Source organism: Rhododendron vialii, chromosome 4a, assembly GCF_030253575.1.
Source record: "Rhododendron vialii isolate Sample 1 chromosome 4a, ASM3025357v1".
Classification (NCBI taxonomy): domain Eukaryota; kingdom Viridiplantae; phylum Streptophyta; class Magnoliopsida; order Ericales; family Ericaceae; genus Rhododendron; species Rhododendron vialii.
Genome location: NC_080560.1, coordinates 7,282,816 through 7,297,528, shown reverse-complemented (window position 1 = coordinate 7,297,528; position 14,713 = coordinate 7,282,816). Strand labels below are relative to the sequence as shown.

Below are 14,713 nucleotides of genomic sequence, written 5' to 3'. Positions count from 1 at the left end.
AAAATTGTATTAATCTGTTGTCCAAAAATATATGAAAAGTTTACTGTTCTATCAATCAATGTTCGATTAAATTGATTTTACACCCACATGTTCTTTTTATAAGCGTCTACGAGAAATTTTTCAGTATTGAGTGGGTACCACGTGGTGTCCGCTCGGTGCATCCGGACCATTCATTTCGATTTTAGACGGCTCAGATTTAGAGAGAGAAAAAGGAGAGAGAAAGAGAAGAGAGAGTGCATCGATGAGAGAAGAGAGAGTGTTTCAATCTGGACCATTCAATACACTTTTTGATGGCTCGGATAGATGTGTCCGTTCAGACACCACGCGCGTCAGCCGGGTGACGTGATACCTATCCGGCACTGAAAAATTTCTCGGCGTCTACATAATAAATTAACCGTCGCAAATGAAAATTCCAGTAGTCAAACACGCTTTCGGATTAGCAAGAATTTCCCCAAATCTTGACCAAATTAAGGAAGTCCTTATAGCCGAGACCCCAGATTTGGGACAAAAGGAAGTCTTTATAGCCGTGACCCGACATTTGTAAAGCTTGAATTTCATGCATAAGAAATGCATGTTTTATCTACAGAATATTGAACGCTTATATTCTTTTCAATATAAACTAATTTCGTCCCTCTATTTTTTGAAATCACACACACACGCCCCTCCTTGATTAACACTGTGTTGATGTTAAATTACCAACGTCCCCTTCTCTAAATAAATCCAAATTTTAAGATAAATATGATTTTATTTTTTATTTTTTATTTGCTAAGCAAAAAGATACAAAGATTAAATGGAACAAGGGCACACCGACATAAGCCACTCAAGACCACCGAAAAAGGATTGTGAAATGATAGTGAATAATATTGTATCACTGAAATTGAGGGCCAGTATGATTGATGTTATTCACGAGCTTTAAATAATGAACAATTTTGATCATTGAATTGAACTAAAAATGGCTCAGAAAAGACCTCAATAGGATCGTTTGAGAGTGCGGTCTCTTATGGTTAGGACTTTGGATCGAGGTCCCAAGCTTATAACTTCCTACCCCTTGGATCCATCTCCAGATGCCAAATTTTTGCTCTTTCCTAATTAAGCAACCAGTCTAATTGCCTTACAAAATCGAAATACAAGTTAATTTCCGGTTAGATACTTGACACACGAACACAAAGTAACAATTAATATGGTAAGAAAGAGACCTAAAAGCAAAAGGAAAGAAAGGGAAACACCTAAAAACAAAAACAAAGAAAAGAAGCAACGCATTCACGACTAACGCAGTGGGTTTGTGTGTGTGTGTAAGAACCAGAATTTCCACATTTGTGGTCGCCGGTGGGGCCGTTCTATTAATGGCCTTACAATTTTCAACCCCTTCGCAAATCTTTCCAGCAATTTTTCTGAGAGAAGAATTACCACATGCAAAGTCCTTGTAGCCATGGCCCCAGATATTTTTTTTTGTCAATCCATAGGATGATATTCATTGATAACAAAGAAATAACAACGAAAGGGCAACCATCCCAAAAGAAGGAATATAGCAACCACAATGGAGGCCTAAATACCATGCAGAACATTCAGAACCTCACGCAACCTAATGCGCAAAACAGATGGAGAACATCTCCGATCAGCGCAACACTAGCGAAGCAACCAAAAAAAAACCCACGTAGGGATTAGGAAAGCTCCCTCAACGGGAGAGAAAACAGAAAGAAAATTTGCTTCTCTTTTTTCTACGAACAGAATTGTTCTATTATTGTCAACAAAATAGAACAAAACAAAAAAGCTACAGCAGATCATCACACCTAATTCCAGCCACCCATAAACGCCGATAGAATGGAACCACAATTACCATAGCAACCACACTCCACTGTACAACACCACCAACTACCATCTCCGTCCCAAGAAACTACGCCCCTGTCAGGGCTCGAACCAATGCGACGCCCATAACGACAAGAACGGGCCGGTGAGGGGGAGAGTAGTGAAGCGGCAGCTTGGGTTTAGGAAGTTAGAGAGAGAGGCTCTCCTTTAGGAAGTTGAGGAATCCAATTCACTAATTGAATGAGTCATTTTGTTCACACCATGGCCCCAGATTTGGAAAGCTTGAAAATGCATATTTTCTCTACATCATAAATTTCAAATCAATACCAGGTTTGATCGATATTTCTCTAGTCAATTTTTTGAATTTTTATCAGCTTTTTCAGGTACAAATCTACTATCTACCGATGGATCTATCTAGTAGAAGGACTTTGTGCCCAAATCAAGTAGAAGGACCATCTTCGATATATACAAGGGGGTTTGATTTGTAGGGATCTGTAATGTAGGTGGGCTCTAGTTACTTCCTTGGTTGCTCCGCTCCCCTCCGCCATATTTGCAACAAGTTACTAGGGCTAGTGTAGCCCAGTAACCCTCCGATGGTCAAGTCAGTACATAGGAGAAGGAGGGTAGGTTAGGGTCGAGAAGGACAGCGTACCTCTCTAGGTTGATATATATCTCTTCCCTTTTATAGGCTACACCTTACTTGGTCCCCAAGTAAGCGCGTGTAAGATACGCTTGGATAACCGCCTTGGGTGACGAGTACATTGTCAGGTCAGCCCTCAATGATGATTCACGAAGTGACTAGTTGCATACTAATCTAAACGAGATAGAACTCGAATCCATAAGCAAAACTTGCGCACAAGAAAAATTAGAAAAAAACTCTAAATATTATTGACGTAAAAGATAAATTACAAGGAGGGTTCCCCTCTTATTTATACTCGTAGTAGTCTTAACAATAAGGTAACTGCTTAGAGTGGAGACCAAGCAAAACAATACTTGGAGACCAAGACTAACAAAATTAAAAGACTGATAAGAATATGCTCGAACAAGTGGCATTGAAAAAGGAATTCCTAAAACGAATATTTCCTAAAATAAAGTTTTCATATAGTTGAAATCTCCTAAATTCATGTCCTACATCATCCTCCTTGGCTTAACTGTCTGGATACGCCATGATGACGTACCGGAGGTGAGCACTCGGGCGCCGGAGGATGAATCCCGCCCTTTGAATCATTCGGGCGCACTGGCTCTGTCGTACCGAGTGATATTCCGGCGGGAAGCCCGAAGGCTTAGACGCCATGAGGGACCGGGCTCCGATAGGTTCTGGGAGCTGGTCCGGACGTGCCCAGTGGCTCGTGCTTCAGGAGCGGTCCGAGGCCCAATCTGCCGGGGCCTCTACACAAGACATATTTGTCGGAATGATCAAGATCGATTTCATCCCATGATAGTCCTAAGACTTTAATTGGAACCTGAAAATAAAAAGAAAAAGAAAGAAAAATATTTATTTTCGTTCTTGTTCTTGTTTGAAACTCAGAGAAAAAGAAGGGAGTGTTTTGTGTTGTTTTGATTTTTTTTTTTTTATATAAGCAAAAGAGAAAGTTACTCCCTCCGTCCCTAATTATATGTGTCCGGTACGCAAAGTTAGGCCTTCAAAAAGATGCATTTGTTTCGTTAAAAGTTTTTAAATAGATAGTAATGAGATCAATTAAATTGTGAAAAAAAAAATTTAACGAAAAATATGCATCTTTTGTAAGATTTAGATTTGCACGTTGTACACTTACTTAGAGACGGAGGGTATAAAGTAAAAATTACACCTACACTTTGCATTTTCCCACGTACATAAGAGTGTAAGTTTCTAAATCTCCTAGCTGTCACTATCTAGCTTGTAATTTTCCCTTCCTCTGCGGCAACTTTCTCCCTCTCTTCCTCCATCATTTTCGTTCTGCTTACCTCCTACCGGCCACTACAATTCGCATCAATTGCTTCAGTCCCTCCACGGACAATATCGGAGCTTATACACCACCAGTAAGTCCTCAAAGTCAAGTCAAGTTATACACCAGCAGTAAGTCCTCAAAGTCAAGTCAAGTAATAGTAGAAATAACTGAACTTAGACGCCAGAGTTTCTAGTCAAATTGTTTGCCAAAGTAATATGGGGTTCTGGAATTCATTAAAGACTAATTAATTACACCAAGGGTACGTATCTATAACCTTGAGAGCCCAAATTAACAAAGCACCAGAGATACAGCGGAAAACCAAACAAACCAATTAAAAACACAATGTTGAGCTTTAGCTAAAAGTCCTTTCCAGGCTCTTTGAATTTAGGGATTTGATGGAACAAAACAAAAAGATTAGAATTTCTTGCCAATTCAATTGGGAGCTAGAAGCTACGGCTTCTTAGTTCCATAAAGTTGCTTGGTTTTGTTCCAATTTCAAAAAGAGAGGTTTACCTAATACTCTTAGAAGGCTTGCTCTAGCTGCTATGGTCTATTTAATCTAGCAAGAAAAGAACAGAATTTTCAAGGGCATTCTGAGATGGAACTCTGCCATGGGCCAGATCGAATCTGAAGTGAGAATTAAAGCTACCCAAAGCACAAATGTCTAGTTGATTGATCTGTCTTCCTGATGCAGATTGGAAATTGAAAATAATTTAATAAATAGCATTATATAGTTTTTCGTATTTTATGTTTTAGTAATTTTGTTAGGGAGTTTTAATTTTAGGAATAAGTGTTATAGAATATTCAGTTTTTCAATTATAGTTTATTTAGTTTCCTATTTTATGTTTTGTACACGAATTAGGGCTCAATTAGGGTTAGGATTTTCTACCTATTTAATAAGTTGTAAGCCTTCGGGCTAAGGGAGTTGTTGATTATTATTAAAATTAAAAAAGTCTAGTTTCTCTAACTTCTATTGTTTGTGGTTTTCTTATTGCACGATTATCTCTGTAGTTATACGGCACCCTGCATCACTTCCTTACTTTGTAAGAAGTGGCATATATCAAATTGCTTTTTACTCAATAGGTTGACTTCTTTGTAGTTACATATAGGGTTCTTGCCATTGTTTTCTAATAAAATTCTTAGTTACCAAACAAAATAAAAATATGGCATAACTAGACCACCATCTGACTTTGGTTTTGAATTTTGAGAGCGAGTGTGCTGCTTCGAATGTTATAGGGAAGTCCTTTAAAGCCTCAGTGTTTAAGCTTGCTTAGTTTCTCGATCTGCCTTAGTGTATTATCTCTAGCGAGACAAATCTCCAAATTGTCAGCACAAGCACCTAGTTATGAAAAAGATAGAGGAGGATGCGAGAGCTTGTTCAGCATCATGGAGACAGATTGATCGATCCTTCTGCAAGAAACAAGAACCTAGGTGATATACGGGAGATGCCTAATAGATGTTTTAGGGAGCCTTAATTTTGTCACTATTGATTCTATGGTTGCCCAGTAACCTTGTCCTGTTTATGCTCTAGTTGCTAGCAAGGGTATGGCTGCAGCTGATGTTTGCTCTCTTTCTATCATTTCTGGTTTCTATTTTGTTTTTGCTCATTTGGACGGCAAGGATAAAAGATAAATCAAAATTGCCAATAAACATCATACGATGAAAGCATTATTGGTCCAAATAAAAAACATACAGTAAATGCACCGGTAGGATTTGGAAAAGTAAGCAAATATAAACCTGTCAAACCCAACAGTTTAAGAGAATAGTGGAATACATGGCTTAGAAAACTGTTAAAGATCGGTTATGTGGTCCTAACATATAATTCATCCATAACTGTGATTTTCTTTTTACCCATCGATTGGATGACACGTGGCAAGGGTAAAATTGGAAAGATGAAAGGTAATTCGGTTCACCGTAATAAAGTAAGTTTGGACTAGATAGACTTGATTAATGTTACTAAAACTGTGGTAAAATTTTAAAGGGTTATTCACCCGTCCAGTGATTAGTTCATGGCATGACCCTTTTATTAATATTATATGGATTGATTCTTCCGTCGATCAAGTGACAGGTGTCAGAAGGGAGTATATCCAACTCTCCCATAATCAAAGGAGCAGTTAACCACGATTAAAGTGGCAGTTTTTCCAGACGTGGATTTCTCATTGTTCGTGGAAGTTATTTGCCAGAGTCTGAAAGGAGGTTCAACTGCCGTCTTGGAGGGAACATTCAAATTCAAACTTAAGAGGGCCTCTATTTATGATCGAAACGAAGACAGTTTGAGGGACACACAATCAACGCCAACAAATCTTTATCTTGTCTTTTCTAGGAGTAGTTATAACTTGTAATTGTTCACTCGATTATCTTAATCGATTGTTCTTCTACTTTGGAGATTAATAAAATCCATTTATTAGTCTTCTTCTATATCTCATCCACTTCATTGTTTGTTTCCAAAGAAATCCTGAAAACGGCAAGGAACTAAACTCCACCTTCACACTCCACATTCTAGCAAATCATAACATAGTTTCTCTGTCGATTTTCCGTCGATTGGATAGAAATCAAAAAATTAGGTAACAGTAACACACCATCAATCAAATTAATTCTTGTTTAATATACCCATTTGCAAGGTCATGGTGGGCATTGCCAAGGTGATTCGATTCTTGCTTTCCTCCAACATTGTCGAATGAAAGGCGGTGGGTTTAGTCTCTCGGCTTAAACGAAGTGTGCATGTCATGACCCAACCCAAAAACACATGGGTCATAACTGGCCAATGAAGTTTACTCACTAAGGCCTGCGAATTAAATAGTTTATGAATTTTTTGCTCATTAATCTATAAATAAATAAAATTACTCTAGTATAACAGAAAAAAACGAAAGCGTGATAAATTAACCAGAGCTAAGTGTAAGATACACTACAAGAAAAAACACCATTCCCGACTAAAGGTTTAGTCGGCAATAGTAGGCATTTTAGTCGGCAAAAGTCTTCCCCGACTAAAAATTTTGGTCGGCACATTAGTCGGTGGAAGAGGGTCGGCAAAGGTTTTTGCCGACTAAAAAAAGGTTAGTCGGTAAAGATTAGTCCATTTGCCGACTAAATTTTTAGTCGGAGAATGTGTTAATATTGGCCGACTAATTATTTAGTCGGGGATGTGTAACATATTTGCCGACTAATGATTTAGTCGGGAAATGTTTATCCTATTGGCCGACTAATTGTTTAGTCGGGGAATGTGATACCTTTTTGCCGACTAATTGTTTAGTCGGGAAATGTGTTTTAATTATCACCGACTAAAAGTTTAGTCTTTAGTCGGTAAATGTCATTTTGAATCAACTAATTTGTAGCCTATTGTCGACTAAACTTTAGTTGGGAAATGTTCCATACCAATTTGTCATTCCCTGCAAATTTTTTCCACATTATTATTCCCGCCGGTAAATTTTAGCCAATAATCATTAAATTCACAAAATTAATACAAAATAAAATTTTCAAGAAATAAATAAACTTTCATAAATAGAGAGGTGTCCACCAAATAATTAAAAAATAATTTGTATCCAAATTCCTAGAGTGCAAAATAACAACACGTCCACCACGGAAGTAAAATAAAAAAAAAATCCAAGCTCAGTAACAAAATGTATCCAAACCCCGTGGACACTCAACTTCGACATGCAAACGGATAACAAAAAAAATCCAAACACGTCCACAACCAAAATCCAACTTCGATCTTCATAGCCAATAACCAACATCCTGCACAATACTCCATTAAAACGTCGTCCCTGTAAAAAAAACCAAAAAAAAAAGAACAATCTATCATTAGTATTTATGAACTAGTGTATCTCATTGCACAAAGCATGAACATGGTAAATATTTACTAATTAGAAGGCAAAACGAAAACTTAAAATTATCTTGACATAATTATGCATACAGAAATAACTATAAGATTAGAATGTGCAACATGGCCCAACCCAATGTGGGAACAGAAAGATCGGGTAATTCAAGACAACTAGAGGAGCATGTTGATGAAAACACAATAGGAAAGATTTGAAGATATAAGCTTAGTTATGGTCAGTGTTCCCAGCATTGAAAGAGATCATTTAATCCGAATTTTCCATCACCTTTATCTACCCAAACAGAGGAAGTGTATCCAAGGATGGCCAGCAAGGTTTCTCTTAGAAGCATTCTCTCATAATTATTTACATGAACATCCTTGATCCCCATGTATATCAACATACTCTCCCCCCAGTCGCCCCACCACCCAAACGAATTTCTATTGACGAAAACCACCGGTCATGGTGGTAAACTAATAGGAGATGAGTAAACTTATCATTCAATTACAGCTGTTACATTCAATTATAGTTGTTACAGGACTTTTTTCCTTGCAACTTCTTAATGAGAACATGGACTAAGGAGAGGAATATACAATGTCAAATAAAGAAGCCAAGTTGATTAGCAAATTAGATCCAACTAATTCCAACTAAAATGCCCAGTAAAAACATTAGACAGAAGAATTGAGAACAAAAAGAGTTCACTTTCTATTGTTGAAGCTCGGCTGTGATATGATAAGCCTGTGACCCCTGCCTGTTTGTAAATATATGGTACTTAAGAAACTACTTATTGGCACCGACAAGGGCGGAGCTACATGTGGTAGACCCTACTGACTTGAAGAACTTGTCACACATAGGTATAAGAAGACTCATGAATATTAGTAAAAGGTTTTCCTAAGAACTTCCATTATAATCTTAGCTTCTGCCCTTTTCTAATTCACCACCAAACACGCCTATCTAATTTGTTGTACACTAAAATATGGCTTAGTCGATCCACCCAACTGCCCAAAAATTCTTGCCCTGCCCTAGCTCCTCGAATCCTACTATCTAGTAAAGGGAAACTGGAAATATTCCCATTTTGCAAGGCCCAAAGACTGTTATTTGAAAAACCAGTGTTAATACATGGGTCATGTTTTCATTTGGTTTACAGATCAGAAATCTATCCACTAGCTTTACTAATCATTCAAACCTCTTATGAGGTTCCATACTAAGTATTCTTTACTCTTAATCGGACAGAAGAGTACAATTGCAGAAACTTAGTGTACATACTACATACTACAAGTCATTTACAAATCATCGACAAGTATAATCATTCATGCAGATAAGATAAAGTATAATCACTCATGCAGATAAGGTACAACCTTTTAACTCAATGAAACTTTCTGCCCCATGTGGGTTGTCTAGCCTATTCTTCATGTGAATCCAAGACTTATCCATTAGAACTATACGTATGACCACCTGAAGTGTTTAATACAAATCAAAACAAGAAACATTATAGAGTAGAGAAACAAAAAAACTGTATATTGACCAAAGTCTGTACAAATTAAAACCCACAACAAACAAAGCACAAAAAACCTTAATCAGTGTTGATTTGAATCTTATCCTTGCTTCTCTTATATTAAGCAAGCACATTAAAATATAATCCTCCTGAAAGTTATATAGATGAAACATTACCTTAATATAGCTTAATCACCTCAGTAAAAATGCAATGCTTGAGATCATCAATCTGCATTTTCAAAAAGGTCAACACACACCCACACAAGCTGGCAGAGAGGGAGATAGGGCTAAAGATTGATTTTTTTAACGCATGCGGAAAAAAAAACTGAACGATGACAAAAAAAAAAAAAAACCAAGCTTTTTTATATTTTTTGGGAAACTAGGCCTAAACAATTTAAGAAGAACCAAACGAGGCCTTAGATCGAGAAAGTTGTCCTATTAATCTCCACCACCACCAAACCCTCGTTTTTCTACAAAAAAAAAAAAAAAACAAGGGTTACATTGCAGGGAGTTCGAGCTGACTCGAATCAATTCTATGGCGTCTAAGGTGATTACACTGAAGGCAAAAGGCAAGGCGGCGAAGGGCTCCTCGAGGCCGTCGGAGGACCTGTCGCCGGCCGAGTCCATCAAGGAATGGACGAACTGGATCATGAAGAAAGCCAAGGTTTACCCACTACGGCTTCATCCCGCTCGTCATCATCATCGGCATGAACTCTGACCCCGAGCCCCAATTGGTAGGTCTGTTGGGAGCCCAAAGGAAAGCCCATCGGAGGCCGTTCGTCGACACCCTCTACAGGAGATCTTATTACGCACTGTGCATATATTGTGTGTGTGCTAGTGTATATGCGAGGATAAAGCAAGCAATCGACAGCAACGAGATTTTGAGGATACCTCGAGGACGCTTGATTTGGGGTAGCTCGATATGGGGAAGATTGATTTCTCCACCACTGGGTCGCTCCCTTTCTCTCCACCGCTGGGTTTGGAAAAGAGGGGAAGTAGTGAACTAGGGATCTGGGAAAAGTACAGAGCAAGAAAAAAGATTAAACAAAAAAAGAAAAAGGCAAAAAACAATGAAACGATGCCGTTTCACCTAAGGGGAAAATTTATTTCCCGCCCTTGAGCCCTTTTTAGCGCGTTCCAAATGCCGCCCAAAATTTGGGGACTAAAAACAGTTGTATTTGAAAGACCACCGTTTTTTTGGTATACTAAAAACACATCATGTGCAACAGTAGCACCATAATTCATATGTAATCAATAGAGAAAAATTCTCGTAAAGTCCTATAATGCATCACTCGAGGGCTGTCCGAGTTGTTTTTTTAAAATCGGAACTGTCTACCTTTTTTATGTGAGAGTGATTATATCATTCGTGCAAAAAATAAAGTAAATTGGTTATTGTTCTATACTTGATCGCACATAAACAAAATTTCTATTAATGAATCTACGTCCTGATGAAAAGGCTTCCAAAACCTGATAGACTCGAAACTTTGTAAGAGTAATTGAAACACCAAGAACAACAAAATGAATGGTATGGATCGTCATAGTTGTGTTGCAGTCGTGTGGCTAGCGTACATTAGACTATAGCGAAATACATTGGTTTAGAACTAGATAAGTTGGATATATAGATTTGAAAGGTAGCTGCAGACTCATTTTTTCGAATGTTCGATCTAAACCGTTACGATTTAAGATTTTATCAAATTTATCATTCTCCCCTAAATAGGTGATAATCGGAAGTCGGAAACCACATGATCAAATCACATTCAGTGCTTCCAAATGTGTTAAAGTCCTATAATGCATCACTTGAAGGCCGCCTGAGCTGTTTTTTAAAAATTGAAACCGTCTACTTTTTATGTGGGAGTGATTATATCATTCGTGCAAAAAATAAAGTAAATTGGTTATCGTTATATAATTGATCGCACATAACAAAAAATTTCATATTAATGAATCTACATCCCGATGAAAGGGCTTCCAAAACCTGATAGGCTCGAAAATTTGCGACGGTGATTAAAACACCAAGAACAACAAACTGAACGGTATGGATCGTCATAGTTGTGTCGCAATCATGTGGCTAGCGTACGTTGGACTATAGCAGAATACATTGGTTTAGAACCAAATAAGTTGGATGTATAGATTTGAAAGGTAGCTACAGACTCATTTTTTTGAATATTCGATCTAAACCGTTACGATTTAAAATCTTATCAAATTTATCATTCTCCCCTAAAATAAGTGATAATCAGATGTCGGAAACTATGTGATTGAAAACACATTTGGTGCTTCCAAAGGCGTTAAAGTCCTACAATCCATGACTCGAGGGCCGCTCGAGATATTTTTTTAAAATCGGAATCATCTACCTTTTTTATGTGGGAGTGATTATATGATTCATGCAAAAAATGAAATAAATTGGTTATCGTTATATACTTAATCGAACATAACAAAAAATTTCATATTAATGAATCTACGTCCCAATGAAAAGGCTTTCAAAACCCTATAGACCCGAAAATATGCGAAAATGATTAAAATACCAAGAACAACAAAATGAACGGTATGGATCGTCATAGTTGTGTCGCAATTGTGTGGCTACCGTACAATAGGCCCATTTTTATACAATAGAATTATATAATATATATCATTTGTTCCAATTATAAGCACAAAAAGATTGTTGGCCTTGGTGGTTTGAGATCTGTGTCTCAAGTCCCCAAGGACTTGGGTTTGAACCCTATAGAGATTATTTTTTTAAAACCGATTATTTTTTTAAAACTAGTTTTTTTTCTTATTTTATTTTCAATGTATTTTATTTTAAAAATATTTATTAGATGAAACGCAGTGTATATTAGTATATGTGTAGTAATTGGTATATTATCATGTTTGAATTTTGATTTAAAATTTTTTAATCATATAAAATATTTTAAAAGCTTATTTTACTTAAATAAAAGGAAAAGATTAATAAATTATTGGATTATCAAAAAATACACAGAAATAAAGTAAACTATAATCTGAAATCCGTTGTTTATTTAATAACATTTTTTTTTGGTTTTTTCACGTATCGATAAAGGGATATTCTAAACCTGACCGAGCCGCAAATTTACGGGAATGAATAATTCAACAAGTGCAAGAAAATCAACGATCTTGATCGTCAATATTGTTTCGCGATCTTGTGGCTACTGTAATCGGATGATGGAATAAATATTTCCTTTCTTTTAAATTATTAAAAAGGGGTAAAAGTTGATATTCCATGACTAAATCTATTAGTTGGCCTGGGTAATGTGTTTGATTTTTTAATTTGGATTAAATGAAATTACTCAACTAAAATATATTTGGTCGGAAAATGGAATTTTGTTTTCTACTTTATTAAATTGGAAAAAATGATATTTCCCAACTAACTTGAAATTTAGTCGGCAATTATAAAAATTTCCGACAAAATATAGTTTAGTCGGAATTAATTTTCTATTTTATTAAATTGGAAAAAATGGTATTTCCCGACTAACGTAAAATTTAGTCGGCAATTATAACAATTACCGACAAAATATAGTTTAGTCGGAATTATTTCTATCAATTACCGACTAAAATATATGTTTTGGCCAACCAAATTAATTTAGTCGGCAATTGTTGTATATTTTACCGACTACAAATTTTTAGTCGGTAATTGGCTTATATTTTTCGACTAAACATTGTTTAGTCGAGAAATTTTAGTCGAGAATTGTGTGTTTTGTTGTAGTGATAGGTCAAAGTTATTGCAAACATCCTCAATTAAACATAAGCATAACCAGTTAATCACGGTCCTGACCACAAGTCTAGCGCAACCGTCAACAAAAGATACAAGTCTGAGTTACAAGTACACACGATTCTACTACAAAATTGAAACTAAACCACAAACATTCAGGCTTCTTCAGTATTGAAGAGGTTCCTGAGACACAGCATGGAAGAGTAACGATATTAAAGAAGTGAGGTCTGGAGAGGTAGATAGATAAAACTACGTCTTGCTCGATCAGGACCCTAGCTTTATTGCGAGTCCATCAAGTGTGTTCCACAAAATCATAAATTACCTGCAATGTAACGTACAACGACGTTTTAAGCCTTAGGCTAGTGTGACACAAGATATGACAAACTTACTAGTTTCCCATGAATTTATAAGTCAACGAATTCATTTCTCAAAATGTAAATCTTTATATCCAACATTTTAAGCCCATGTTGCAAACATTTCATTCAGCAAATAACGGATCAACTAGGCCCATTCATGACAATCACGTGTCAAGTGTTCCATCTCATTAACGACCTATAAGCAAAATGTTCAACGGCCACCAGTAGTTATGGAGCGACCCTAAATATAAATATTTGGCCTGACGTCACCCAAGATAATCCGGCTATGATCCCCCCTTATTACTTCGCCTCACTATTCACTTACCCTAGCGGCCGGGCACCGTTCAAACCACGTGTCATTAATAATTATGAATCCCAACAAATTATCCATTTTCATATAAATCATGGCAATTTTCACGTGGTTCGAAATCCTTGCAAACATTTACCATATTTTCAACACAATGTACATGTGAAAACAATAAGTTATACCACTAAGCCAAAACAAAGCACGCAATACGCATGCTTCTCATCCGAAAATTCAAGTAAGTAAAGCATATACAAGACTCACCTAGAGCGTGCCGAGAAAACTTTGTCAAACGTGCGAGCTACGGGTCCCCAATGTTCGGACCTAAACACATCAAACCAAACCTATTAAGGTTCACGATACATCAAAAGTTTTTCATTACCATGTAAGGCTCGAGCTATCCGGTATGGTTTCTGAAACAGAGCAGTCCCGGAAAACCAATATCAATTTAGCTCAGAAATTTATGTAATCTTACAAGGACATAGACAAAGATGTTAGGAAGACAAGTTGTGAACAACTCAAAGGCTAGAAATGCCCAGAAGTAGGGTGAAAATTCAACACACCAAATCTGGTCAGAACTGGACCAAGATGGAAAACAAATGAATTCGAGGTGCGAATTCTAGTGTTGTTTTCTGTTCATATTATTCGTACGTAGTAGATTCAAAAACAAAAATTTTGGCGCAAGAATCATGCAAAACAGAGTGTTATATAGTCCTAGGAACTTTTCGGAAGATTTGACTGATCGCGGGACGGGTACCAGTCGTCCAGACTGGTTGACTCCATTAATGGGAGTTTTCAAGCCAAGTCTAAAGTTTACTCAAAGATAGATATTAAGGTGTCACAATAAAATAATATATGATGATAAACACAAGATTTAGAAGAGTATTAAGAACTTACCAAAGTGAAAATGGAAAACGGGAAGAACAAAGATACTTGTTCTCTCTCTCTCTCTCTCTCTCTGCCCAAATGTAGAATGGGAACAAAAGGGAATGGGTTTGGCTCAATAATTCTGAGTACACAGAAAAATCTACTCCGAAATTACCCAAAAAGTGAATCTATACCATTGATTTATCTTCTGAAGTAAATCTGTACCGTTGATTTATCTCTTTGGGATAATATTGGGATACATTTTCTGTGTACCTAGCATTGCTTAGAGGGATTTGAGAGAAAAGGGAGGACTCCACAACTAGTTCAGGATATGATGTCGTTCCTCCTAGCCACGCACACACACGTACAGTTGCGAAATTCTCTCTTATATTTTAGAACTTAGAAATACTAAGAATTTTTATGCCAAT

At 36.8% G+C, this 14,713-nt stretch overlaps 1 protein-coding gene and 1 pseudogene across 2 annotated transcripts in view; both read right to left on the bottom strand.

The window, feature by feature from the left end:
• LOC131322976 (probable LRR receptor-like serine/threonine-protein kinase At3g47570) overlaps positions 1–14,713 on the bottom strand; it is a 32,897-nt pseudogene that overhangs the window by 14,972 nt on the left and 3,212 nt on the right.
• Positions 12,781–14,713, bottom strand: part of LOC131322969 (putative receptor-like protein kinase At3g47110) — a 91,522-nt gene continuing 89,589 nt past the window's right edge. Inside the window, exons 1-2 of one of the 2 annotated variants that reach the window (XR_009199027.1) lie at positions 13,683–14,187; positions 12,781–13,080 (exon numbers count right to left, since the gene is read on the bottom strand). The gene's annotated coding sequence lies outside the window, so the exon portion shown is untranslated. Of the gene's footprint in view, positions 13,081–13,682; positions 14,188–14,713 lie in introns of those variants that run through there. The other variant, XM_058354582.1, reaches the window with a different exon arrangement.